This window comes from Aptenodytes patagonicus, chromosome 5 (assembly GCF_965638725.1).
Source record: "Aptenodytes patagonicus chromosome 5, bAptPat1.pri.cur, whole genome shotgun sequence".
In the NCBI taxonomy this organism is placed as follows: domain Eukaryota; kingdom Metazoa; phylum Chordata; class Aves; order Sphenisciformes; family Spheniscidae; genus Aptenodytes; species Aptenodytes patagonicus.
The window spans coordinates 75,807,560-75,835,155 of NC_134953.1; the positions used below are offsets into that span (position 1 = coordinate 75,807,560).

At 40.1% G+C, this 27,596-nt stretch overlaps 1 protein-coding gene across 5 annotated transcripts in view; it reads right to left on the minus strand.

Moving 5' to 3' along the window:
- The window catches only part of TGFBR3 (transforming growth factor beta receptor 3), a 163,302-nt gene that overhangs the window by 117,163 nt on the left and 18,543 nt on the right, over nt 1–27,596 (minus strand). For 3 of the 5 annotated variants that reach the window (XM_076337722.1, XM_076337723.1, XM_076337718.1), the window contains exon 1: nt 8,570–8,776. The exons of 1 other annotated variant lie outside the window; for it this stretch is intronic. The gene's annotated coding sequence lies outside the window, so the exon portion shown is untranslated. Of the gene's footprint in view, nt 1–7,853; nt 7,918–8,569; nt 8,777–27,596 lie in introns of those variants that run through there. One more of the 5 variants, XM_076337719.1, reaches the window with a different exon arrangement.

Sequence of the window (27,596 nt, forward strand, 5' to 3'; positions counted from 1 at the left end):
CTATAAACTTAGGAACAGAACAGTTTTTGAAAGAGTTTATTTATAACCCTACTCCTATTAAATATGCATTTTAGCAGATGTCTTTTTTATTAGATGACATTTATCCTCTGTCAATTCTGTGTGATTTGCACACGTACAGGTCGGAAAGCTGACTAGTAAGGTTAGCAAATATTAATGTGGAATTGAAAATTTGTATGTGTTTTTTTTAATGCGTACGTCCAAGGCATATACATGAAGTTCCACCATTCAGCACTCAAAACAGTAACTTATTCATAAACTATTAAGGGGACAGATTCTGTTTTAGAAACAAAGTGGTTTCGTTTTCAGGGAGTATATGAATAGTAATAAAACTAAAAATCCTGACATATCAAAAGCCCAGGGAAAAAGTAACTCTGATGTCCTGCAGTTCACATGCTGCTGTGCTTGTAATGGGACATTTCAACAAGTCACAGTTAAAGGCTATGGGAACTGGAAAAGTGCCAAGGGAAGATGTTTTATGCCATTTAGCAATTGTGCCCCTCTATTCCATGTGACTTTTGTTTTAACATTTTGTTTATTTATTTTCTTATTAACGTATTACAATGTAGCCTGCCAAATTACAGGAAGCCACAAAATACACACAAATGAGTCCATAAAAGATGTGAAACCATTCCACCTTTTTAGTAACGGTTTACTGAGGTTGGTTTTGTTACCTGGTACGTATTTTGCCCACAGCTGGCATGAAGCTCCGGTTTGGATGGGGGTGTCTATTCTCAGTATCATTTCATAACCAACTTTCCTTTCAGCTTCCCAACATTTTTTTTTTTTTTAACCACCTGACTTGAATTGCTGTGAGTTTAGATCAGAAAAATAAAGTCATGACACCAGGCACTGTGGAAGTTTCAGCTGAATAATCATTGCACAATATAGCACAAAAGTAACAGACAGTTTACAGAAAGAGGATAAAAATCATTCTGTTTTATGTTCCCAGGACTTCCCTTCCCCCAAACGCAGGGAGGCATGCAGCTGAATCTTTACAGGCTGAGGGGCAAGGCTTTGCTTACCAAGTGTAAACAAGAGAATAGCCTCTTACAGGATCAGGATGTAGGAGGGTTTCAATAGGTGGAAGGGAAGGAAGTGCATTCGGGAGTCTTTTAGTGGAAGGAGTACACAAGACTCTTCCACGAGAAGGAGACTGGAACATATTCCTTTTTGACAACAGCAGAAATTCCTAGAGGTTACCGAATCTCTACAGAAGGGAGCGCACATGGCACTGAAGACGGAGTTTAACAAGACCAACACCCTACATGTTACTTGAGTACCGAACTTTTCTACTTTAACGTAGAGCCCTCGGGGACATCCTACATCAGAGCATCTCTAAAGGGAGCGGAGAAAACAAGATGTTGGGATGCTGTACAGTTCTTATACTATAATGGCTCGAGCAACCTGCAATCTAGTACCAGCTTCACCCACGTGTTTTCTGTGCAACTGGCAGTTAGTCTGTTCTTTCACAAGCAGAAAAGTCATAACAGGACCTCGACATGGCCACAGGAGCCCCCACATAACACCTACCTAGAAAGACAACACTACTTTAGGCAGCTCTGCTTCCGTCTTCTAGCTAGAAGACGGATGAAAAATCTCGCTGCTCTAATGAGGCAATACCAGTGGCACAATTATATGCCACCCTCATGAACATTCAGGTAGCAGAAGGAGGAAAAAAGCAGAGCCTTGTAGAAACGTACATACATAAAGACTGGGTTAAAGTTTTCATGGCAGCCCAAGAAATCTATGAGTCTCAAATCTACATGTAAATAAAACTCAGGTTCCCAATGAACTCAACCAGTAATATCTCGCCACAACTAACAGGAACCAGGCCCATGTTTTTTAAATGGGACTTGCTGCTTCTGAAAAGCTTACCCTGAAACAAAAACATTTCTAGTGCATAGGAATCTTCAGGCTGAACAAGAAGATGATAAATTGTGTGAAATGAATCTCTACAAATGTTCCTTCCCATAGTTAAATTTCTTTGGCCTAATTACTTTATATTTTTATGGTTTTTAATTGGAAACAGAATAGGTTTCCTGGCACTCGACTATCTTACTCCCCACAAACACAGTAACAGCCAACAACCTCACACACATTTCCTTTATCTTAAGTTTTACTTGGCTCAGTTTCTAATTGCACACCTAAACTAAACAGATAACAGCTCTAATGTACCTATCAAGGCAGATATAACCCTAGGGAAGGCATCTCCTTGTGGAGAAGGAGCCACAGCAGGACGGAAAGTTACCAACAACTCAGCAAGGCTTCTTCCACTCAGGGTAAAAGATTTCAGCAAATTATTCTGTCAATGAATGCTTGATGGTGTTATCTTTTCAAGATTAAACTGCAAAACCTTAGAAGTGTATCTAGAAATATTCTAGCTGGAACCTTCCTACCAGGAAAAAAAGCTAAATCAATCTCTGGTGGATTTAAAATCTTGAAGTGACCTCTATACATTTAGAAAAGTAGTTTTGAAACCATGGCCTACAAACACCCAAAATTCTCTGGGTTAACTGTGAGAAACCCACAAGGAGTAATAATGAAAAGCAAGACTATGACATTAAGCATAAATTCACTATATAAGGATGCAATCCTCTTTGCGGGGGCGGGGGGAGGGAAGGTGGTCAGCAAATTGAACAGGATTGAAAACCAGCGTTTCCCTTTACAGGGGAATTGGATGAGGTGATACAAATCAGCCCTCCCCACTGCCACTGGCCATAAGATACTACAAGATGTAAACTAACAGGTTAATATTTTAACTACTAGGTACTTTAAAGTTAACCGCATGCATTATCAAAACCACATTTTTGGGGGGAAAAAAAAAGCAATGTGTATTGAATTTTGCTCTCTAGAATAAGGCATACTCTAGAAAGCAGGTAGATTAATAGATTATTTCTTCAGGCTGCTAAACAAGAACACAAGATAAACACATTTACCAAAAGAGTTAGCTGTTAGCCACTAAGTTTTCAGATGCACATCTGTAAGATAGGAAACTTCTCCCACACAAATAGGGAAGACCTTAAAGTGCTACACAGTTAAAAGAATGAGTCAAAAGGAGCTTCCCTTTGTGTAGGAGTAATCTACCCTTTCCCTAATTGTCTGCCAAATAACCAGTGTAATTTAATTTGTTGGGCAGAGAAACATGTTCAGGTCAAGGCAAAACTTTTTTCATAAAAATTATCATTTATAAGCACCGCGATGAGGATTTGTTTCAATCAAGATATGCATCACTGGCATGTTCCACTCAGAATGTAGATACACTCCCATATAATTTTCACCATATAGAATTTCCTGCCTTTCATTATTTTATATTAAATGTATACATGAAGACTGTGAAAAGCTTGGAACACAAGTTTAGGGAGATGGAAGGCCACAATAAAGCCCTATGTTCATATAAATAATTTGCACATCTTGTATGCCAGAAGGAAATCACTGCACCTCATCACTGGAGTGAACCCAATCGCTGGAACTACAAGTATTCAGAAACACTGGTCATTTTAAACACTGGAGGGGAGGAACTAATCCATCACGTAACACAAGCTGCGCATACTGGAGGAGCGACTGGTCCGTTAATGTAATAGCCTTAACAGAAGAAAAGGCCCATCTTTTCAAATACTGCAATAGCTGTTTTGTAAATCAAGCCAGAATTTTGCTTCACTCAAATCATTGTCAAAAACAAAGTATTGCATTGGTGATAAAATACTACCACCGTTCTCAATCGCGTTGTGTCGAATACGGCTATAGTCTAATAAATTACTTCTATAAATCTAAGACAAAAGAGGACATATCCATCTTCAATCCACCTCCAGCTTCTTGACAAAGAAACACATGTATTCAGCAGATCTATACTACACAGTAAGCTCACTGGATACTTTGGGATTTTTTTGTTGTCCCCGCCTCACACCATGAACCTACAGATTTCCAACAGAAAATGCCCATGCTTGCAAAGGGCATAGTATAAGTGAACTGCCATTCTTTTTCAGGATCATTAACGTTACCTTATGTATCACAGCCCCTATTGCCTCCTGTGCAGAAAAACAATCTATACATGTTAGCTCTATAATTAACCTGTTTCAGACCCATGACCTCTAGATAAGCTATTCTCCTGCAATCTAAATAGGTCTCTTGCAAGGTCACAACTAAATTTATTTAAAAGAGGGGCCTTTCCAGCTGACTGGCAAAATCTTACAACACGTTGCAACAGAAAAAAAGAAAAAAGAAAAGAAAAAAAAAAATCTGAACTTGGCCAACTAGTGTATTGAAATTAGACGGACTATTAAAGAGACGTGCTAATCAGAATGGAATTAAATTTGTTAACAATAAACAGAGGTAGCTCATTTTAAAGTACGATTCACAGAATGAATATGAAATAATGATTGTCACCTTTTCCTCGATAAATTAATTTATTTCATTATAAATACATCATAAACTAACATATTTTGCCAGACAATATACAATTCAACTGTATAACAACTTACAATGCAATATATAAAATGTTCTCTGCTGAACTTGACAAACGTGACTATTCAGATACTCAGGGTCATAAAGGACGTTCTTTCAAAAAAATCTATTTTGCCAGACTGGAAACAAAAAATATGGGATATATACTAAGTAGCAGCTTTAAAGTCCCTCTTTCAGTGATTTCCAGAGATGTGTAGATCTCTTGCACTTTGGCTACCATTGAGTTAATTGTCGCTGTAATAGAGCAAGAAATGCTGCTCTCTTGGATGACTGCCAGCACATAAAAATGCGAATCCACAGTTACGGATAAAGCAATTCCAATTGCACTACTTCTTTGCTAGTACATTTTTATGGCAAAACATGCTTTTATTCATGAAGTGGCTAGAAACTAGCATACCGCTGTTAATCACCACAAATATTACTGCTACAGAAGTAATGCCTATTTATAATACACAAATATTTTGTGGAACTAGATCAAAAGTAATGTGATTGCAAAGATATTTGCAATCTGTATCCCACGGAGTATTTTCTGAGATCTACATAAATTGCCCAAGACTTGGTAATTCATGTCTTAAATGTTAACAGAATATTATTGGAGATAATCAAACAAAAGAATTGTAAGACAAATTAGGCAAAGCTTTAGCGCTGTTTTCAAATAACATTAAAACAGAAATCTCGCTTTGACTTTACAAACCATGAACTTCAGCATCTCAGAGAATCGTATAGGGGAGAAAGTTTTGTGATTCCACAAAAATGATGGAAGAGGGAGATCGTCAATGGAACTTAACATGCATCTTTTTGCACCTTCAGGATATGGCAACGTCAGATAATGCGCTTAGAGAAGAATGTGTGGCCACTGGAATACATATACCTGGTCACTGAAACAACGGGAAGAAAATTCATCTTCATTTAATACCTCGGTATGCAGTCAGTACCATTCCAGAACCAGAGGAGCTTACACCTCTTCCTTTAAACCTGACCTGGGACTGTTAATTTCAGTTGAACTGGATTTTGTCTCCACTTGCTCCAAGACCTAAGGCTAGGAGAATACACAATTGTTATCACTCACAAGTAGCAAATCGGCTACTTCATGGCAAATGCTCCCAGGCATGTTTTCACCCCACCACCAGCGAAAGACAGCTTAACCCCAAAGAATAAGCAGCAAGATCTCTCACATGTACTGCAGGGTAAGAGCCCGCTCCCTGGCTCTTTCCGGGGAATAGCTGACATGCTGCAAATTCCCATCTTCACTTCGCATTCAGCAATCTGTTTGTATACCCATACCTTAAGTATTTGCCATTTAGCTGCATCAGACTTCACAGACTAGAAAGCAATATGGATCAATGCAAGTAATCCAGATAACCACCTTTGGCAACAGCCTTTACATTCAGTATTCCTGGCACAAAAGATGTAATCAGTTGTTAGGCCAATACAAATCAAAAAGAAAAATCATTATTGATCCGTGCTGGGAGTGTCAGTTGACCTTTGCAAAAATAAGCTAGTAATGACTTCTTAAAACCTAAGAGAATATCTAAAAATAGCCTTTCTTATGGAAACCCTAAATACTAGGAATAGTTTCTTGTGAGAATACAATTTTTTTGCAACTCAACTTTAGCTCTCAAGATTTCTATATACAATCATAAATGTGATACAGTAATAGTTTTACTATGAAAATATTTTGTCTAGCTCATTATCTAAAACTACAGGATTACTCAAAATATCGTTTCTTGGGTTTAATTAATTCATCTCAAACATCTTCAAAGAGAGATTTCACTTAAATAAACCTCTAATGTTTTTTCAAGTTCAGTTCTGGCTAATATGACAAAAATTCCATTCAGAAGAGTGGGAGACATGCCTGCTAGAACAAACTAATAAACAAGCATTCAAAAATAATGTTGTTTATTCGAATGTATGGTTGCGGGGGTTTTTTCCCAAGTAAATTGAGGGTCATCTTCTAAAGAGATACTAACAAAAGTATAGGCCCAAAGTTTTAACAAATTGCAACTGCGGTAGGAAGAGAGACTTCACTGACAGAAAGTTTTGTGTTCCCCCTGCTGGTTTAGCAATTAACTTCAAAACGCTGTTCCTAGAGATAGGCATCAAGATGCTGGGGTATTAAAAGATGTTTTGCATGCCAGAGAACAAAAATTGAAACTTCCTTTTTGAAAGAAATCACATCCATGGTAGATATCACTTACATACTCTGACTAGATGAGGCTCTGGACACACAAAACGTGCATCAGGATCAACGACCGAACAAGACCTCCCCAGAGAGAGAAAGCGTGTTAGAAGAGAAAAATTTGAAGTGTCACTTTAAACTTAACAAGGTTGGACTATAGCAAACAATTGGGGGAAGCAAGTTTCAGAGTAAAGGACTCTTCACCGAAGGAAGCCAACAACCTGCCCCCCCTCCAACACCCGTCCCTCCCTTCCTCCCCCAGCTAGCTGGGAACGCCGAGCACCGGCTGCAGCAGTTGGTGTCGGCCCAGGTCTGTGTCCTAACAAGAGCAGCTCCTCCTCAGCTAGAATTCAAGCCCTGTAAGCTTTCACGGGTTAAACGGGAGCTCTTCAAATGAACAAGCATCTCCCATAACATTTTGCTAACGCTCTTGTTGGAAATGCTTTGACAGGACACCTGTGCAGCGCTAATTAAAACCCGGCTACCAACTCACGTTGTCCCTGGCATTCATGGAAAAAATGTGGACCGTAAGGGAAATAAAGTATTCCTGGCAAGAAGCGATACATAGATTTTGTCTTTGGAAGAAGTTGTATTTACATGTGTAGTTTTAAAGTCTTCCGCGTGTGAGACTACGATAGCAACAGTGCTCCAGATCACTGTAAGCCAAACCTAATTGGTCCCACAAGCCGTCAAAAAGCAGGTGGCTCTCTCAGTTTGGGTCTTCTCCCCAGAGGGGGTCTAATACCAGCCTGTTTGGCCTCATCCAAAAAAAAAGTAAGTAAATACTTAGTTTGGTATAAATACAGACCCAACCAGGAAAATTTCTTTCTTAGAACAAGATCATGCCACTCGTTCATCCAAGTCTCTCTCTAATAGGTTAAAAACCCTATCAAGAGGTTTCTGTTTAAACTGGACTGTGCTGATGATCGTGCATTTAAGAAAATAATAAACGATGGCAATTAAATTGTAACAGCGACAGCTTCATAGAACCGAGATAAATAGATTTACATCTGGTTACATCCACAGCAAGTGGAAAAGGCGTAACCACACACACAGCTATACCTGAAGTCTTTTCTTTTGAAAAAGACAAGAAGTATCATCTCCCATTTGGCCGTTTGACTTCAGTGACGATAACTTTGGAATTACAAGTGCATCTGAAACTGGGGAAAGTTGAAAAAGTCACTTAACTTACATCTAACTTTCATGGCATATTATTGTAATCGCTAGGAGAGATGTACTCAGCAGGCTGCAGTGAATCGACCCCAGTGCATCCCCTGCAAAATACGCAACGGTAAATCCCACAGGTCAGCAACTCCTCAGTGAGATTGTAACGAAGTGACACGACACTGGCCTTTGCATTACTCTCACGTACGCTGAATTTACACTCTGCTACCACGTTACCAAGTCCCCAGCTGGCCTCGCTAAGGGTCCAACGACCCCGATATGCACGGGGTGGTGTTAGCGTCCGTGAAGGACTGCACTCGGTGCCAGCGAGTAACTCGCCCAGCACGGTCCAACCAGCCCGACACAAACGATTTTCGTCGTGACACCTGTAGCTTTCACTCGCCAGAAGCCCACCTCACGGCTCTCCGCCCAATTCTCACACGGAGCCCGCACGCCTGCACGGTCCGGACCGCCGAGCCGCTTCCAGCGCCCCTCACCGCACACGCGGCCGCTGCCCGTCCCACCCCCTCGCCGGTCCCGCGCCCCCCCGAGCGCGGCAGCTCGGCGGAGGCCGGCGGCCCCCCCTTTGGGACCCTCCCGCCGCGCCCAGCGCCGCCACCCCCGCTCAGCCCGGCGCAGGGTGACATGTCGCGGGGCGCGCCAAGGGCCGGCGCATCCCCCGCGGGGCGCCCGCGCCTCCGGGCCGCCCGCCGACGGGGCGGGGGTCGCGGCCGCCGCACCTACCTGGCAGCAGGTCTGTGCACGCCGCGTCCCGCGGGGGCAGGCGCGCAGCAGCGCGGCTACGCCATGGGCACCGCGGCGCCGGCCGGCCGGGACGGGACGGGGCGGGAGGGGACGGGAGGGCAGCCCTCGCCGAGGCCGCCCAGCGCCGGCCACTACTGCCCGGCCCGCGGTGCGCGGGAGGAGGCGGTGAGGAGGCGGAGGAGGAGGAGGCGCGCAGCCGCCCGCCCGGCCCCCAGCCCGCGAGTAACCCCATGGCGCGGCAGCGCCGCGCACACGGCGGGGCGGGGCGGGGCGGGCGGGCGGCGCCGCGCCGCCATTGGGCGCGGGGCGGGGCCGGCGCCGTGACGGCCTCCCGCGCCCGCCGCCGCCGAGCGCGCGGCCCGCGCGCGGGGGGAGCGGGAAGGTCGGCCCGGTGAGAGACACGGAGCGGCGGCACCCGCGCGGTGCCGGCAGCCGTGGGGGGCTCGAACAACCGCAGCCGTGAATCGGGGCGAGGGGGCACAGGGGCGATAGACCCCGCGCACGGCAACCCCGGACAGCGGCACCTTCCCCTGGCCTGCATTAGCAACAGCTGTAGGTTATCTGCGTTAAAAAGTGACGTCGAGCAGTTGGCATACCACGTCAATTAATTTGACCAGATGCTAAATATACGATGCGGTATGAACCATAACCTCAGCGCCTACGTAATACTACGGTGCAGTCCCCTGGGGGGACGTTGAAGACCTCCCGAGTGCGGTTCTGCTCCCACCACGGCCGTTGCAAGCGGCCCCCAGAGAGCGGGGGGAGGCAGCAAGGCTGGGGCCGTCCCCTTGGGGCCGTCACCCCGGGAAGCACGCTAACACCATCTAAAAGCCAAAGTCAGAACGAGTTTCAGTCAACACCACACGGTTGACATTGTACACACCGAGCAAAGTAGTCCAGATCATTCGGGGTTTAGTACTTCGTGATAGAAAATAACAGAAAGTGTTGTTCAGCACAGAATACACTTTTAAGTTCATCAAAACTCCGCTTTCAACAACGTCAGGACTGTTGAACGTTGGAGTGAGCAATCATTAAGGGAGCTGCACCGTGGGTGAGGCCTTTCCGCCCGTGGCCCAGCTCGACAACAATTTTCTCCTTCAGCAAGTACGAGCGGAGAATTAGTTTCTGACACAGTCTCTGAAGACTCCAAGGACAGGTTTGTGCTGCTCTACTGCTCTCGTTACCTATATATCCCTTAAAAGTCATGGTAATTCTTAGCACTGCTGACACTTTGCAAACACTGATACAGCAAAGCTCCCATCACAAAATTGAGCCCTAATCCTATTATTATCCAAATAAGCAAACGCTCCTGTACAGGCATGGAGACCATGCAGAGATACAGAGAAACGCAGAGGAGTTTCAGAATGTTTCGAGAAAATTTCACTAGTTTAATCTGCTTTCATACTGGGGTGGGGGGGGTGTCAATTTTTTTATAGTGCTGTTTGACTTCATTAACAATCAGGCTGTTTGTCCCCGAATCCTCAATGCTGAGTTCCTACATCTGTCCAAGAGGTGTGTTAAGAGAGTTCAGGCACAATTTAGCCACTCCTGAAACGCCAGTTTGCAACCTAGAACAATCCATTGCCACTTACGCTTACTTCTGATCTCTACCTATTTGGACGAGCCTTGCTCATACAGTTCCGCTGCACGTACCGTACATCGGTAAGTGGCTGGGCCCTGGGAAGTGCTGAGCACCCCCCAAAGACTAGGCCTCAAAACTGCTACGTTATCTGTATATAAGAGACCTCTAGCAAGTAAATCAAAGGTTGCTATAATAAGCATTTAGTCTACGTTAAATATTTTGGTGAACAGGCTTATAAAACCTGCAGAAACAAGTAAAATACAAGTTCAGACTGCTCGTTGGCAGCCTAAGCGCACTTACACAATTTTTGATTTATTTTTAGTGTTTGAAAAGTTGCGCATGTTGGAGCATGACACACTCCTCTCTTATCACTCTCAGTCTATACGTAGGATGCAAAATCTTTGCAAGAGAGATGTGGAGGTGGGGGAACTCCCTTCAACAAAGAAGAAAATTAATATTCTACAGCACTAAATGCAACATATGTATTTCAGTGCATATTGTGTGTCTACTATATTTCCGCTAGCTGAAATTCCAAACCGCTGATTAAAAATGGGATTGAAACTTAAGCAAACCAATTATTTTTATTTTAAATACTCATTTAGGTCCCAATCCCGCAAAGATTAAATTAAACAGATTAGGTTCACCCAAATGAGCAGCCATGAGAGCTGTTCAGGTGTGTGAAGTCAAACGCGTGCACAAGTCTTGGCAAAATCAAATTTTTTGTGCACAGGTCTGACCCCAGCCAAATTATTTTCACCATTTTCACTGATGTTGGTTAAGAACTGATTCTTGTCCTTGGAGCCAACTCTGTTAGGTACTGAGCATCTTTGACCATAGGGCAAGACTTTACACTGCTTCCCCTGCTGTCTGAAAAAGTTTAAGACTTTCCAAGACCTGCTTAACACTGATTTTTAGTTATAAACTAATATGTAACTCAGATGAGAGTTGAGGTGTATGAAGTTCAAGGACTGAAGACGTGAAAAATTGCCACGTAAAAGTACAATTAGGTGCATGGGCCGGCTCACCCAGGAACATAATGATACACAGTTGGCTTTGCCGATTTCTTTTTTTTTTTTTTTTTTTTTTTTTTTTACATTTCATGGCAGAATAAACAGAAAACACCTAATTTCCTATTAAAACCAAGGAAAATTCCTGTAATCTTAGCTGTAGTGTTCAATCTTTGCAGCTGTGGAACACAATTATGTACATAATTTACATTTTTACTTACTTCGTAACTATTTGCTGATCTAGTAATTAACTTCTTGTCCAAGGCAGGATTATTTCACTTAGCAGACATCGGCCCAGTCCAGCAGTGTAATGTATTATCCTCACTAAGAGGCATGAAAGCTGTGACAGTTCACTTCTGCAAGAGGTTTAGAGGTTTTCAGAGTGCTACAGAATTAAGCCTAAGTAAATGTCAATTCTTATCTTAAAAACTATGCACCAACTTAAAACTATTAACATCACTTGGCAGTTTTAATTTCTTTTTTTTCTCCTTTCCTTTTTTTTTTTTTTTTAAGACAGTATCAATTCTGAGTCATTAGCACCAACGCTTTTATTTTGCACAGGCTCATGAAATTGAGTAGGGATACTTCTGTGGATAACAATTAGTCATTTACTACTCGCACAAAATTAACGGCCAGCTTCAATTACTAACTTCACATTCTGGTCATAAAGCTCTAACCTGCGCTGAAGAGTCAGCTGAGTTCACGTCACTCAAGCCAGAAGCAGTATCAATCCATTAAAATGGCATCCAGCCTGAACTAACTAATCCTTCCCAAGGACAGGGCTTATTAATTTGGATACCAGTCTATATTATTTTAGTACAGCGATAAGCACAGTAATAAGCAGCATACATATACCAGCCTTCATCAGCCCTAAGCCAAAGGTCTTCACATCACGCTCTGTTATAAGGTACAGACACATCCCATGTTACTCTGGGTTTACATGAGCCTAACGGCCTTGGCATCAGCCAGGTTCTTGAGTGCCCAACATACTGGATAACCAGCAAGGAGCTCAGCTTAGCACATTTACCACTGGTTCAACAAGTAACTTCAAGCACATAATCTTAAGCAGACGCTAGTGAAGATCATACAGTGTTATTTATAGTTAACTAATGCTGATTTATTGAACCAAAGCCACAGCGTTCAACTTCTCGTGAAATCAAATTTCACATAAACTAACATTTTTTAAGATGTCGGAGTTGAAAAACAGAATTAGAGTTCACCTGTTCTCAAAACCTTACCGTACGAAAAACATTATTGCCTGGGTAATTTCCACAGGTTTAAGAAACACAGAATCCTCTCTGCCTTCTGTAATGATGCTAGACTGGGGCTTTGGGACGAAACATGGAGCTAGGGACTACGTGCTGTAGTTGGTACAGCACTGAATATACTTCCTGCTAATGAACATATACTTATGATGAATCCACTGCCACAAGTAGAAGTGGGCTTTAAATAGTTGCTGCAGGATGTAGGCATTTGATGATCACTTGCCTATTTATAGCACTATTTAAAAGTACTTCACCCACCAAAAGAAATGGAGGGTACAATAGCTCTACAAAATGTTTATTCTCAAATTGACTTGGAGGTTCTGATCCTGAAAGCAGAGACTTCCATAAATGAGCAACTTAGTATGAAAATCTTTTCTTGCCATAAAGTATTTCAAGATCACAGAAATTATTCTCAGACATTAGTAAGGGCTAATTCTCACAAAACTCTGTCTTACTTCATACAGCGTCTAGAATCTTTTCAAGGCTAAAAGATTGTCCCAGCCACCATAGCATTAAAAAAAAAAATTAAAAAAAAAAAAAAATCAAAGATAGGAAGGACCACACTGTTCTAAGAACTATTTGACTGTTTGCTTTTAAATTTATAGATCGTGTTCTACATTAAGTCAACACAGGTTCTGTAACCTTGGATCCAGAAAACAGGCCAGCAGCCATGCTCTTGAAATGCTAAAGCAGCATTGGTAGTTTTGAAAGTCCAGAAAAGAGTAAATATCCTAATTCACTAAATTTCAAAAAAAGGAATGGATGAATAAGCATCCTGCAAGGATATCCTGTACATAAGACTGGTTTGGAACTGGGGTCAAGCACAAGGAGTATGTTCAGATGAGTGCGCTTATTGCTCAGGTCAGCCATTCTGTCCCTCTCCGAGGTAAAACGTCATTATTTAAAGTTAACTTTGTGATTTAAGCTGAAGTGTTTCATCATGCAGCTGGAGGCAGGGAAAGGAGAAGTCTAAAAGCCTTAACCATAGGTTGCTGACTAGGTATGGGTTGTTATGCTGCAGTAACTCCATCGTTCCAGTTATATGACTCTACCCATACAACCTTTAATATGAAGGTTCAGTTAATAAAATCAAGCCATTAAAAGCTTCTTAGGAAATAACTCATTAATACAAACTAATGAGGTAAAATTCTACATTCCTTACTGAATGATCCTGCATTCCTTGAACACCTAAAACTTTTGCCAAAGGTAATGAAATGTTAGTGTTGAACTGTTAGGCTTGTTTACACTTGAAAGTTACTTTGGATTAAGGCAGGGAATGAATTTCAAGTGCAGCAGCAAATCTGGATTAATTCCAAACACAGACAAGTCATATACGGCCCAATCCTGGAAGGTACCATGGGTTTTGAACTCAAAACTGATGCTACGTATCCAATTCAAATAACACATTCTTAAAGATTTCAGGTTAAAAAAAGGGAAGGAAAAAGACCAAAACCCTCCAGCCTGACTAACCATCCCCTTTGTGCCTCCTATTCTTACCTGCATGCCTTGCACAAGCTCCCCTATACCCAGCACTCCTCTTTTACTGACTCTGATATGCCCCTTACCCTCCGGCCAACATTTTTCTGATAAGATGTTTACAGGCCCTCAACCTCACAAGTGCAAACACAACAGACCAGAAGAGGGAGGAAAGAAACAGAGATTGTATGAGAGAAGGGGAAAATCAACAACAGATCAAACAAGAAAAATGTGAAACTAGCATACCTTCACTGCTCAGTCACTTCTTTCTGGCTGGATCCCATTCCTCATATTGCATGTTGTCTGTTTAAAGCCCCATCCAAAATCTAATCAAATAGGCAGAAGTCAATAGGTGACTTTAAACTCCTCAGTTCTGGACAATTCTCTTTACGTTTGATCATAACAAACCTAGAACTTAGTCATATAAAAAAATATTAATAAATAACATACACATACTTTCAGATTCAAGCCCACATATTAAATAACTCATATTCACCCTTGTTAATACTTAAAATATGGAATTATACACATGACTAAAATTGCACATGTGGTTTGCAGGATCAGGTCCCAAACTGCTGTATTCTGTTTTGAACTTTATACTGCGTGCTTGTGGTTTCAAGACCATATTATGGGTGGGATTCTTTGCAGCCAAGATGTAAGTATCACAGGCTAAAATCTTCTCATGTATGCAATGGCCTAATTACTTTATTATTTTTTATTTATATATCACCACACAGGATGCCAAATGTTTTACTGAAAAACATCAAGACAAAGCTGCTGCATAGAGAGCTAACGACTTCAATTAGCAAAGGTAAATGAAGAAAGGAATGCAAGGCAAAGTAATTGAGCATTGAAGTTTAACACACTGTCTCAGTTATGTGGCTTGGATATTTTCTTTTAGCCCTTTTGATCTTTTGTTGATTTGTTTCTCTCTTTTTCTTCCCTTCCCAATCTGATTTGATTGCAAGGACACAATCCACTGGGTCACGACACAGAAATGGAAGGAGATTCAAGTACAGCCTGCCTCACAGATGAAGCAGAGCCAAAAATCAAGCAGCTAGATACATAGTCATTATCTTTCATAAAGTAAATTTCATCCAGCACAGTAAAAATGCCTGAAATAATACTGCTTAAGCTATATGTCTGTCCCAAAATAAATTGGCTAGATGTTCAGAATCTAGCTATAAATCCCAGTGAAATTACAAAAAAAAACCCAACCAAATGAAAAAAAAAAAAAAAAACCAACCAACCAAAAAAAAAACCAAAACAAAAAACCCAACCAACCAAAAAACAGGAGTTGCAAGTCCTTATTTTATTAAATAAAGCTACCATTTTGTTATCAGTCTGTTTGCAAAGGGGCTTGAGGATGAGGCAGTCATGAGACGTTTATAAGGTGAAACAGTATGGTATTTTTGGAGGCTGATTTAGGCAATCACATTTTAAAGTGGAACCATAAAATGAGTCCCTCTTTAGTATACAGTTTGTTTCCAAAATTGCTCCCCCACAAGGAGGAGTCACCCATTTAAACCTACTAGCTATACGAACTTAAATACCAACCTGTGGCAAAATTTCTGGATCTGGGAATCACCGAGTAACGTATTGCCCAGGCTGCAATTTATTTCTTGTTTGAACTCCAAAAGTTTGAGGAAGGAATTCGGCACTGCTGCTCCATGCCAGGTTCAGAACTGCTCCTGGAGAACACACCTTTATTTTTCTTTTGCAACGGAAATTACCAATATTACTACAAAAGAAATGTGTAAAAATGCTTAATTTTATACTTTACTATGTGACTTTCAGTTTAGATCTAGCTAGCATTATGAATTAATGTGAAAGTTTTTCCTTCACATATAGTGTGCAGTGTTAACTATTTCAGAGGACGTATTCTTTTGCCTTTGTGCACGCGTATAAGAATTAGAGTCTTTTTGCAAGCGTTGGATCTCAATTTCATCCCTCCAAATGATCTGTAATACGTTACATTCCTTATGTTGCTTTAGACTGCTACTGATTAATGCCTTATGTTGGATATTTGTTTGGTTTTCCCACGTGTTAGTTCATCGTCCTTGGAATTACAGTAACACATGTGCCAGGGAATGTGACCTATCAATCTTAACTGTCCTTCATTGAACCTGAGTAGAGATGTAAGGCAAGTGCATACATATAATATTTGAAGGGTTTACAATTAAGTTTGACACATAATTTGCTGCTGGAAGACTTTCATGTCATACATCGATTCATAAAGTATCAATTATTTAGTGCAGACGTGTGTGAATTGCTCTCAAAATCCATTCTTTGTTGCCACTCGCACATTAAAAAAGCCAAATACAAGTTTCTTTCTCCTTCGCATATACACAAAAGATCAGGAGAGGTCTTGAGAAAAGAGAGAGAGGAAGAAAAACAACCCAACCTCTTATCTGCTCCTTTACAAAACCTTGAGAGAAAAGATTGGTCTTTCCAATTCTTGGGTCTCTTGATTGCACTGGTGAGAACGGGGCTTGTGGAGAAAGACAATCTTTCAACACAGAAGTCCACCCAGATAAGTTGAAAGCAGTTGAAAGCACCTTGAAACAAACTGACCGACAACACCAATCATAGCACAGATCCAAAGACAAAAAAATGTGAAATACCAGTTCACAAGCAGTCCAGAGTATATTCAACTAGCTGTATTTTCATTAATATTCCCCACTAAGGGCCCAAACACAAGCCTTGGTAATTCTCACAGCTGCTTCTTGTAACCCACCAACATTCCCTGCCTTGCGCAATTTAACAAGAATTTTACGTATTGCTGAATTATTTGTTCCACAGAACTGGCCATGTTAAATATGAAGGCGATAATGAGCTGAAGGACATCAGCAAACTAAGTTCGTCAGAGCCAGTGCCCCCAGTGTTATCACGTGGAAATTGCTTAAAAGCAGGGACAATCCAGGCCCCGCTATATCACGGGGCCAAGAACCTTTTGTACAAAACAGGTTGCTCACACTCACCACGTGTGAGCTGTGCATCTGTTGAACCATCTGAAGTTTATCAGACAGACAACAAAATTCTACACTCAATGCTGTTGAAAACCATAGACAAAAAGAAACAATCAAAGGCAAGCTATACTTTTAGCGGAGATCATAAGTTTATCTATCCAGTAAATTTGCTATTCAGGTCTTTCAATTTTGCTGTTGCCTTAAGGATTAATTTTATCTCAAGGACTGGGAGTTCCATCTGTACCAAAATCTTTTATCTGAGGTATTTACAGGCTGGCATGGTAGGTGTCTACCATAGCAATATAGATCTACAGGAGGTTTCAAAGCTCATACTGAAAAAGCCATGGTTTTCTGAACTAGCCAAAATGTACCTAAAAAAATTCGACTGGCATAGGGTGTAAGAGACCAAAATTACTAAGAAAGAAACATTATGTGCTTGCATTTTCTTTTTGATACTTCATTTGTTTCATTCAATTGCCTGGGGTGGGGGGGAGAAGAAAAGCAAAAAACCGCAAACCATTTCTACACAACATACTCTTTTTAAAACATGGAAGGATAACACTTACCTACTGTAGGAAATATACTGATACATCCAAGTAAACAGACAGGAAAAATCTATAAACCAGAGAGCTCTGTGTTATCTCACAGATAAAGAGAACACATTTATTCATGTTACTTAGATATCTATGTATTTAGACATCAAGATATTTTGATATCAAGAGGCAAACAGAAACAGAATAGTTAACTACATTGAATATTGTTCCTAATGTGTGAGCCACAAAACTATCACTATGAGGGTGAGAAAGGCCTCATGCTAAAGAACATTGGCTGGCCTCCATCTGCCTCATCCTGTTTCTCCCATGAAATAGACCAACCACTTTGTTAATGAACAGTAATTAACTCCAGAAGGAATAGGAGATACAAGAACAGGTTCCCATAATCATTTTAAAAAAGAGCAAGACGTTAATGATCAGACCGTGGGTCTCTCTCTATTAACAACTAGGACAGTACAATAGGAAGGGGTCTACAGAACAAAACCATATGTGTTGAGGGTCCGATGTTGACACTACACACAGTTCACGGGGAGTTATTTCCAACCAATTCCAGTGTGGACTGCATGTCCATTAGTTGTTGGAGCATGTTAGGTCCTGGGTCACAAGATCTCACCCAGGAGGAATCCCATTTGTGTACTCTGAGACTGCAAACCATCTTGCAAACCAAAGCCCCACATATGGGAATGACCAGGAGGTTCATTTCCAAAGCCCGCTCCTGATCCAACCTAAAATGCTGAAGTAGGCATATCCCAAACACCTCACAGGACACAATTTTAATCTAACTGCTCTACAGGGACCCACATGGGCCAGAGAAACTTACAGACAAGATACTGCAGGGCACTGACAGCGCTAACACTTGCTGCCTGCCAAATAGATGCATCTGATACTATTCTAAGATGTTCACACTCAAAGTGAATTCAAATTCACAAAACATTTTTAGATCTGCTTCTAAGGGTTGAAGTCTATGCCAATGCAGAGAAACAGCTTTCATGTACTGCTCTGCCCTTCTTTATTCCTATTTTGACTCCATGTGGTGTCCAGGCTTTGTACTGGCCCTCTGCTAGGGAGAATTTCACTGACTGTCCATGAAGGGATTGTAGAATCCTTCTCTCCAGTCCTCTTTCTCCTCTCAAACAAAACACAAATGACTTCCATTACACTTGGAACCTTACATATCCATACATGTATGTGTGAGGCAGATATACCAAAGGAGATACTGCCTTGTGCTTACCTTTATTTCTTAAATGCTTTTACTTCTTCAAAGTAAAAATATTCAACCACAGTCCTATTTCATTGTATGGGATGGAATTCAGATCCCTGAAGAGAAAGGAGCTGAATTGTTTGGGTCCAAAGTTTCAGTGTTAGAAATATAAAAGGTAGCAAATTCTCTTTAATGCAGAAGGGATTACACAGGTAATTTCTTAACAGCTGCATAATAAATCCCACATACATTCATGATAAAACAGACTTATTGAGCATAGGTATGAGAACACTTTTTTTTTTTTCCTCTTTAACCAAAACCAAGAGTGGTTTCTCTGACGCAACATACTTTCTTTCACCTTTTATCTAAAAAAGGTGTGATGGCAACAAATGAAACCATCCCTCCAGCAGAAAGGCTAAGTTAGCATCTGTTAGGTCAAGTTAGCAAAAGCCAGACAAAACATATGACTGGGCTGCTCTCTTTTCTAATTACAAGAAGTGCAGTTAATGTTTGAGAGTAATTCCTATCCTAAGTAGTAAAACTAAAGCCCATGTTGGGTTTTGTGTATTTGTTGAATTTCCGTGGGTAAAAAAAAAAAGAGTCCAAACCAACACATTTAGCAGTTTAGTTGAATTTTCTTGTTCTACATGTAGTTTTTGAAATACAGGTTTGTTGTACTACTCAAAACTTAGTCACTGGTAACTATTAGCATTTTATTAACAACGCCTATGTACATTTTTTACTGTAACCATATACATCTCTCATAGGGGCATAAGCTGGGGAGCATTCTTAGCTCATACTTATTTTCCCCGTGCAGCCACACATGTGGTGAACAGCTGTAGAAGTTGTAAAATTGTCTTTACACATTGCACATGCTGTTGAATCTAACATGCATACACATTATGCATGAAGCAAGTCCTGAAGCAAAATAACGCAGTGAATATTTTTTTCCTTATTTTTGTAAATATTTGGCTTTCTTTATTTAAAGATAAATGTTTCCTGCTTAAGTTCTTTCAACAAAATAATAGCACTTAATTATTCAGAATTGCAGGTTTACCCGTTCTTACCACGAGCAAGCCTTTTAACCACCTCCACTATGGCAAAGAATCAAATGCTGTCAAAAGTGAATCTGCAAAGCAGCTGTTACTATGGTATTGTGACCAGCTCCACTGCAATAAAATACAGAAATGAAAATGTAAATTGTTACTTAGATATACATTTTTCTCCAGGGTGCTATAAGCAAAAATGAAAACAGCTGACACTGAGTCACCCTTCTAGATAATAAATATTGCTAATATGAATCTGATGTGTTAAAGGGTGGGGGGAAGCTCCGGAGACTAATGCTCCCCTCGTTAATATTCTAGCACCAAATTGAAAGAATGGTGGGGTGATTTCCCCATCTCTGGCGAGAGCTTAGTTTTCTGAACGCAGCTAACTCAATCCCTAGAGAGATCTCTTATCTGCAAGGCTCATGAGAAATATCTGAAGAGTAAATGGTTAGCATTTGGAATGGACCACACTGCGCGAAGTAACAGTTATTTCATAAGAGATTTCCCATGGTAGATATTCCCAAACCCAACTACAAGGTCTTCACTCCCACACCCACCACAAATTATATTATGTGAATGCTGTGCTATACCATTAATACGCTCAGGGCAATTTTAAGCAACAAAGTACATATAGCCAAGCACAGTAAAAGGACACATTATGTCTTGGTTATTATTAAAAAAAAAAAAAAAAAAAGTAGATCCATTTAAATGAGAAACACCTCCCTCTGCTCCCATCTTCCATCTGCTAACAAATACAGATATTGCACACGGGGCTTATCACACACTAGAAAGGAAAGCATTATACAAGCCCACTGTTAATTTAGCTATGTAAATGTGAGCAATCTTTTTTTAGTTTGCCCCTTTTTCTGCTTTCTTACAGTCCTTGTAACATGTTCAAAAGAATAAGAATTATTTTGGAAGCTTTCAAAATTATTTGTAATTTTTTAAATTATATTTTGGCCAACTATATAATGTAGAAATGTGCTATAACTTTGATTTTAATGTTAGCATATATCAAAAGAGAAGAAACCAATTGCACATACAAATTGTCTGCAAGTCTTTCACGCTTATCTACCACGCATGTTTTCTGCATACACTAAAACTGGTCAGATTAAACTTACAATATTTTTCCTTTCTATTTAAAAAATTTAGCAAAAATCAATTTAATCTGATTTATGGATCTGACAAAAGAGCTAACAACAATTGTCAGCTAATTGGAGAAATTTCACAAAACATTTTCATTATAATGTCTAAGTACGTTGCTCTCTCCCTTTTCTGTATACTACATGTCAAAAAAAAAAACCAAACCAATTTTTACAAAGTGGTTTTACTTTACTACTTTTAGTATTAACTTATGTTTGTTCTGCACGCCAGAACAGTGCATGGGCTATTCTGGTACTCTGATTTAGGGTATCATCTTACCCATCTTTGTCAGTGAAGCTTTTAGGGAACTTTATCCATAATGCACATCTTCATCAAGCCCCAGTTCAACCAATTACTGATGTGTTTCTCAGTAAGTTAATAAGTTGTTCCCCTCAGAGTTAATGAAATTGCTTGAGTGTCTAAGCTATGTTGACTAAAGCCGTAATGAGGTCATCTGCCTGGAGAGATGCAAGTTGGAACCCCTCACTATTTCAGTTTACATGAGTTCATATCTCCTAGTGGTACTAGCAAACAAATACTAGCCAAAGACCAAGACTCAAAGAAAGATGAGACTCAGGCCAAAACAAGCAAAGAAAGAAGTACGTACTATTTTGTAGGATGCTGCATTTTGTTCCTTGTAGGACACTGCATTACTCAGCCGAGGCCCCAGTCCTGTTAGCTCTGCTTATTGGGAAAATTCACACGTTATTTGACACAAGTAAGAGTGGCTGAATCAGGTCACTTCAGATTAAAGAGCCTGTGAACTTTAGCATTTAGATGTATGTTCACCAGACAGTTTGCTCTCCCAAAGGTTAGGGTTTTTTCTACTATCGCAGTAGTTGTCATGTAGTTAAGCCACTGTTGATACATAGGAGAGGGATCGGACTTTGACCGTAAGGATTATCCGCATAGCTACTATAAGAGATATCAGAACCAGTTTCTTCAAACATACAGGGGCTGGCTTTTTTTTTCCAGCAGAGATCTGGGAGAAGGGGAGGAGGGGAGAGTTGGAGAGATCCTTTGACCAGGAATGTAACTTCCAATAATGACTTACAGATGTCAGAGTAACCTTCTAGGATCTTCCTATTAGTCCAAAGCTATTATTTGTAACATATGCAGAATAAAAGCCCCTTGCATAAGACTGTAAACAAACTTCCCAACTAAACTAGCTGTGGCTTAGCCAACTTCATCCCTAGGGGCAGGGAGGGGCGAAGGGGGTAAAAGGGGCCTAATTTTGTAGTATCACACTCAGTTTTTCTTATGATTTTGCCATTGCTTTAGAGATGGGATGTCTCTACTATTTAGGTTCCAAATCACCACCACCAAACTATTGGAAATGCCAACGATAAAGCAAGTAAAATCACACCCAGCATTGTAAGAGAGGTATTTGAATTCAGACACGCAACAGTAATGAGAAAAGATGCGAGTTTTCCCTTAGAATGTATGAAATTCGCTGCCAAAAAGAGAATGAAAAAGCATCCAAGTTGAGCAGCTCATATATATCTAGGAGAGTTTATGTTTAAGTGTATCCAGCTTTCACAGTAAATAGCATAATATATAATTAATCATATTTCAGCAGTAAATAATAAGATGCTGAATACCTCATTTACTGTAAAGCACTTCCAAGGTTTCAATTTCAGATAGTCTCATTCATAGAAGCTGTTTAATAGAAATTATTTGTATAAATTAAAATCAACATTTGATCTTCATGCTGGTTCTTAATTATCAGATAAAACTCTTAACGGGGTATCTTTGATGTAAAGCAGGGGCACATTGGAGGTGACATATTTCCTTTACACATGAAAGTAAGTTTTTTTACAGTGTGTGTCACCAGAAGAGATCTGTCACCACATGCACTTCAAGATCAACACGAGACAATTTGATTGCATCAATTAGATTTTCATTAGGATGCCAATTGGCATTTTTTACCAGCAAAAAGACACTAGAGTGTGCCTGGAAGCATCAACTGTGTCTGTCACCAAGGATTGCTGAAAGGGGAGCAAACAAGGAAAGAAAAGGCACACCTGGAGTCTCACAGGCCCCCGTGGTGGAGGTCAGCAGAAGGTGGCCCAGTACTCCCTTTCCCCCGTCCTAAGCAGTCACTACGGCAAGATGTACCCTGCCTCTGCGGAGGGACACAGGCCTCCTGGCAGCGAGAAAGGAAGCTCCTGCTCCTCACCAGCTACGCAGGAGTCAGCAGAGCCTGCGTACCTGATGTACTCGAGCTACATTTATGTCTCCAAAACTGCAGTAGCAGTTTTTAACACTTGGTGCAATGCAGGAGGTTGAGCTGGACTTCTCTTACCTGGTACGACCTAGGAAACTGCCCTCTTTGCACACACGCCGATTCCCCCTAAAACTGGTAGGTGTCAGGGCACTGCGAGGACCTCATTCTACTTCAGGGGGGAATTACTGCCATCGGAGCGGAGGAGTAACAGCTGTTGTGCTGGATCAGGCCCGTGGTTCAGCGGGTGCAGAGCTTTGTCCTTGGCCACAGCTGTTTCATACAACTTCAAGGAGTTTTGCAAGAGGTAGTCAGGTCACATCTGCCTCAGGTAAAGTTTCTTCTAGACCCTGTGAGTCAGTACCATAAGAATTTATCTCTTTTCTAAAATACTTAATTCTTTACTTAACAGTATGTCAAATCTGAGTAAGCTTGGGGTTTAGTTTTGTTGTTTGTTTTTTTTTTTTTCCATTGTCAACTCCTTTTCTAGATCCCACTAAACTCTAGATATCAAACAGTATCCTGAAATAATGATTTCCCCAAGGAAAATAGGTGTTGTATGAAAAAAAAAAAAACACTTTCAATTTTGCAGGCAAAACATTTCAGTTTCTTGACTATCTTATTCACTGTGTTTTGTAAGATAGAGCAGGAACGGCTGTTTAACTTATCAACATTTGCTATTACTTTCTAAAAGACTAGATGCATCATGGCACAGCTTATTTATCTAAGGTATATAACTATCTTAATTGGAGTTTTTCACCTCTCTCAGTTTGAAAGCTTTTCTCTGTTTTTATCACTTTTTTTGACCAAACTAATCTTGCTGTAGCCTGCTGTAATTTGGAGCGAGAAAGATGTTGCAGCAGCAGGAGTCTTACCAACATACGTGACAGATACTCCGTCTTTTCCACTCCTGTTACATTCACAGTACACATTGATGTGATGCAGGGAAAGCCACTTGCACGAGTGGACACATAGGGAATTGCCTTGCAGGCAGCAGCACTGGGCTTTCTGCGTTTGTAATTACAATAAAATTACAATATCTCTGTAATTTCACTTAGGGGCAAAACATTTTGCCCAACAGTTACAGAGGATTGTTTCCTTCTGTAATAAAAAGAAGCAGCAATGCAGAAAAGCGAAGTGTTTCCAGCGCTGAGGCTAATCATTTTAGGGCAAGTCCAATAGCCCTTGTTGGAAACTTTGCACAACTGAGGACTGGCATTTGACAAAATCTTTAACCATAAGGGAACACTGAAAGAATTGAAAACTATTTCAAATTAATGGAAAAAGTACATGGCATGTTAAGAATTTTAAAGAATATCTCTTCAAAAGAGCTTCAGCAACACCATTCAATTTAGGTTTCCCACGAGCCTCAAAAAAAGAGTGTATCGAATAGGCCTTTATTCATATTTCATGAAATATTAGAATTATTTATGTTCCTACATAATTTCGCTGAAAACTACAGCTAACTGAGCACCACCGGTGAAATTTACATATTCTGTGTAAAATCATACAGACAAAACAAGATTGCTTCATGTTGTAAAATCTGCTTAAGTCCTCAGATCCTCACTACAGGACAATATTACCTGAACATAAGCAGATTTTGCACAGAATTTTTTTTACAGAAATTTTTTTTTTTTTTAAAGAGAAAAACCAGTCTGAGATTTCTCTCAGCGTTTCATTTTTCTCGGTAGCATAGCTGATAAAGCAGGTGCTTATTCTGCAAGAAGTCCTTGGTTTCGGCTTCTCTAAGCTGTCATAACCCTCGTATTTACAAACTGCTGCAGCTGTAATGAAGCTCATTCCGTGCTCTGTTCGTCACATCCATCAACACTTAATACTTCTCAAAATTTACCATTAATGCATGTAGTACAAAGCGTTCACAGAATATCTTAAGTATCCTGTAAGACTCCACTTCAGCTCCTCAATCTATCTATTCAACTGCCTATAAATAAATTTGTTCAGAATTATTAGAGTTTACAATTATGCAGCTTTAAAATTAATGAGATGCAATATGAAACATTAAACCAGATTTTCATATTTTCCTAGACCATAATTTCTAATAAATAGAAATAGAGGGGACAAGATAGAAACCTCAGTTACAGTTAACAACACAAATACTTCTATTAAAAAAAAAAAAATCAGTAATTGCATAAACATTATATGTATGGATCTATAAATGTATAATATTTTTTCTTCATTCTAAGCAGTGCAATGTCTCAGTTATGTTAGGATTACGCAAACAGAAAGGAAGAATACTTGCCATACTACAGAAATAACTGCGCTCTCTGTTCTGTGGCAGCAACAAAGAAAGAAAAATCTCCGGGGGGGGGAGGAATCTATCTTCTTTCCAGCAATTCATATATTATGTTGCAACTACAATTCAACAAAATATGTTTTTAAAAGGGCAGTAAATGATTTATTTTTCTACTATAAACCTATTTGCACTGTCATCCTGAGATTTTAGCTTGATAAAGATTGACACCTTCACCTTCGATTTTCTTTTCATTTTAGATACAATTCTAAAATAAATAGTTTTCTATTCCTAAACTGGCCTTTGTCTCTGTTTCAGAAGTTCTCCTATAAGAAAAAACAGTATAGCAGACCTGAAATAACATAAGGTATTTGGTTAATTAAAAAAGGTTTAATTAAGCAAGTTTTACCATGTTAAATCTACCTAGGAGATACTTCTTCTTTAGTGAACGGAAAGATATAGTTAATAATTATTCAGTTTTAATTCTTGATTAGTGAAGTCAAGAGCTACGGTGCCTCATGAGAGCTGTAAGAAATCCTAGGTTTGATCCAGCTCTTATTAACTTTAACAGCAGCGGAAGTGGGCTCCATTTTTCCCTTGATATCTCCACTGTACTCCAGGCAAACAATCCTTTTTCATTTCTGTTCTTTTACCCTTTCACAGATAATATATTTGTTTATAATGAAGTAAAAAAAAAATATATTTCCTGCTTAATATAGGGATATCGTCTCAGTCACTTTTTGATATTACTGGTTCTTTTTAATAATTTTAAAGTTGATTAACTGAATTAATCAAATACTTGAAGCAATGCAGAGCACTTACACCTTCCACTGAATTAGAGGGGTTCAGATCTATCTTAGGAGTAAACCCTCAACACATAACATTCTTTTACAATACAGCTATAATTTTATCTGCCACTTACACAGCACAAGAACCTACACAAATAACTGAAAATATACAAAGTACCTGGACCTATTTTTTTCCCCTCCAGCATGGACATTGTACACATTGTATTCACAAAGTACAGTGGAATTTGTCCACTGCATGCAGCAATTTTTACAAATAGAGAATGCTGAAAGGTCACACTGTTAATGAGCTGCATCATTTCTCCGCATTTAGAATATTCCAGTGCTAGATGGATACTACAGTGGATTTATGTTTGCAGGAATCACCTAGAAAAGGTATAGGAAGAAATGAAAATAAGTTGCACAGTTTTTGTTACTCGGAGGCAGAAAAGCTGTCTAGAACAATTTGCTCTTAATGGCTGTTTTAGCTCAAAAGAGGCCCTGAAGTGAAGAATAAACAAACTGTCACAGGAACAGAGAGTAAGTCTCTTAAGATCAGGGTTAAGGTTCATTGGTACAATTGCTCTAAGGCAAAACATTACCGCATCTTGGATTAATCTTGGCATGTAGATAAATATAAAGGTACAGCAGTAATGCACATACAGTGTCTTTTTTGTAACTCTTGCACATGCAATACAGCCAAATGCATGACACAGAACGTAGTGTCTTGTGAAAATGAAATAGGAATTCTAAATATATTGAAACAGAGGTTTAGAAATTTAGAAAACTAGATAATAATAAACAAAAGTTAGATAAATATGCTCTGCTGTCACAGTCTTTCACAAGTTGTATTACCCTTGTAATACAATAAGCTAAAACACAGACTCCAGCCAGCCATCTATCTCAAAAAAAGAAAAAAAAAAGACAGTTTTCCCATCTACAACTTGCCTTCAGCTTCTTTCTCCTCCACAAAGCCTCAACATTTTATTTTTTGTTTTAAAAAATTATTTTAACATATTTTGACCCTCCCATGAAGAAAAGCAGTGCAATTCCATGCTGGAGGACCAAGTGCAGGATTCAGAGAATCAGATAGGGAAGCTTCTGCACACACCCTGCGGAGGGGTTAGTCCTCCACATTTATTTGAGTATTATTATATCATGTTACTGAACAAACATTCAGTTTAGCATCAGTTAAAAGAAAGGTTGTACCAAAACCCTCTTCCCTTCTCTGCTCATTATTCATTGTCCACAAGTACCAGCGTCCAGAATTTAGCCACATCTCTCTCACCCCCAGAAACACGCCTCTCCATACACTGCCCGGCCCATTCCAGCTCTCGGAGCTGGGTCAGAGCTATCGGCACACAGCCTGCAGTCTCAACCCGACTAGTCTGTTTGCCACCTTCAAAGCTGCCCCTGTATCAATTGTTCAGCTACAGGCAGCGGCCAAGGACATGCAGAAGCTGGGACAGTCCTAAGCTGCAAGAGTGGGACTCAGCAAGG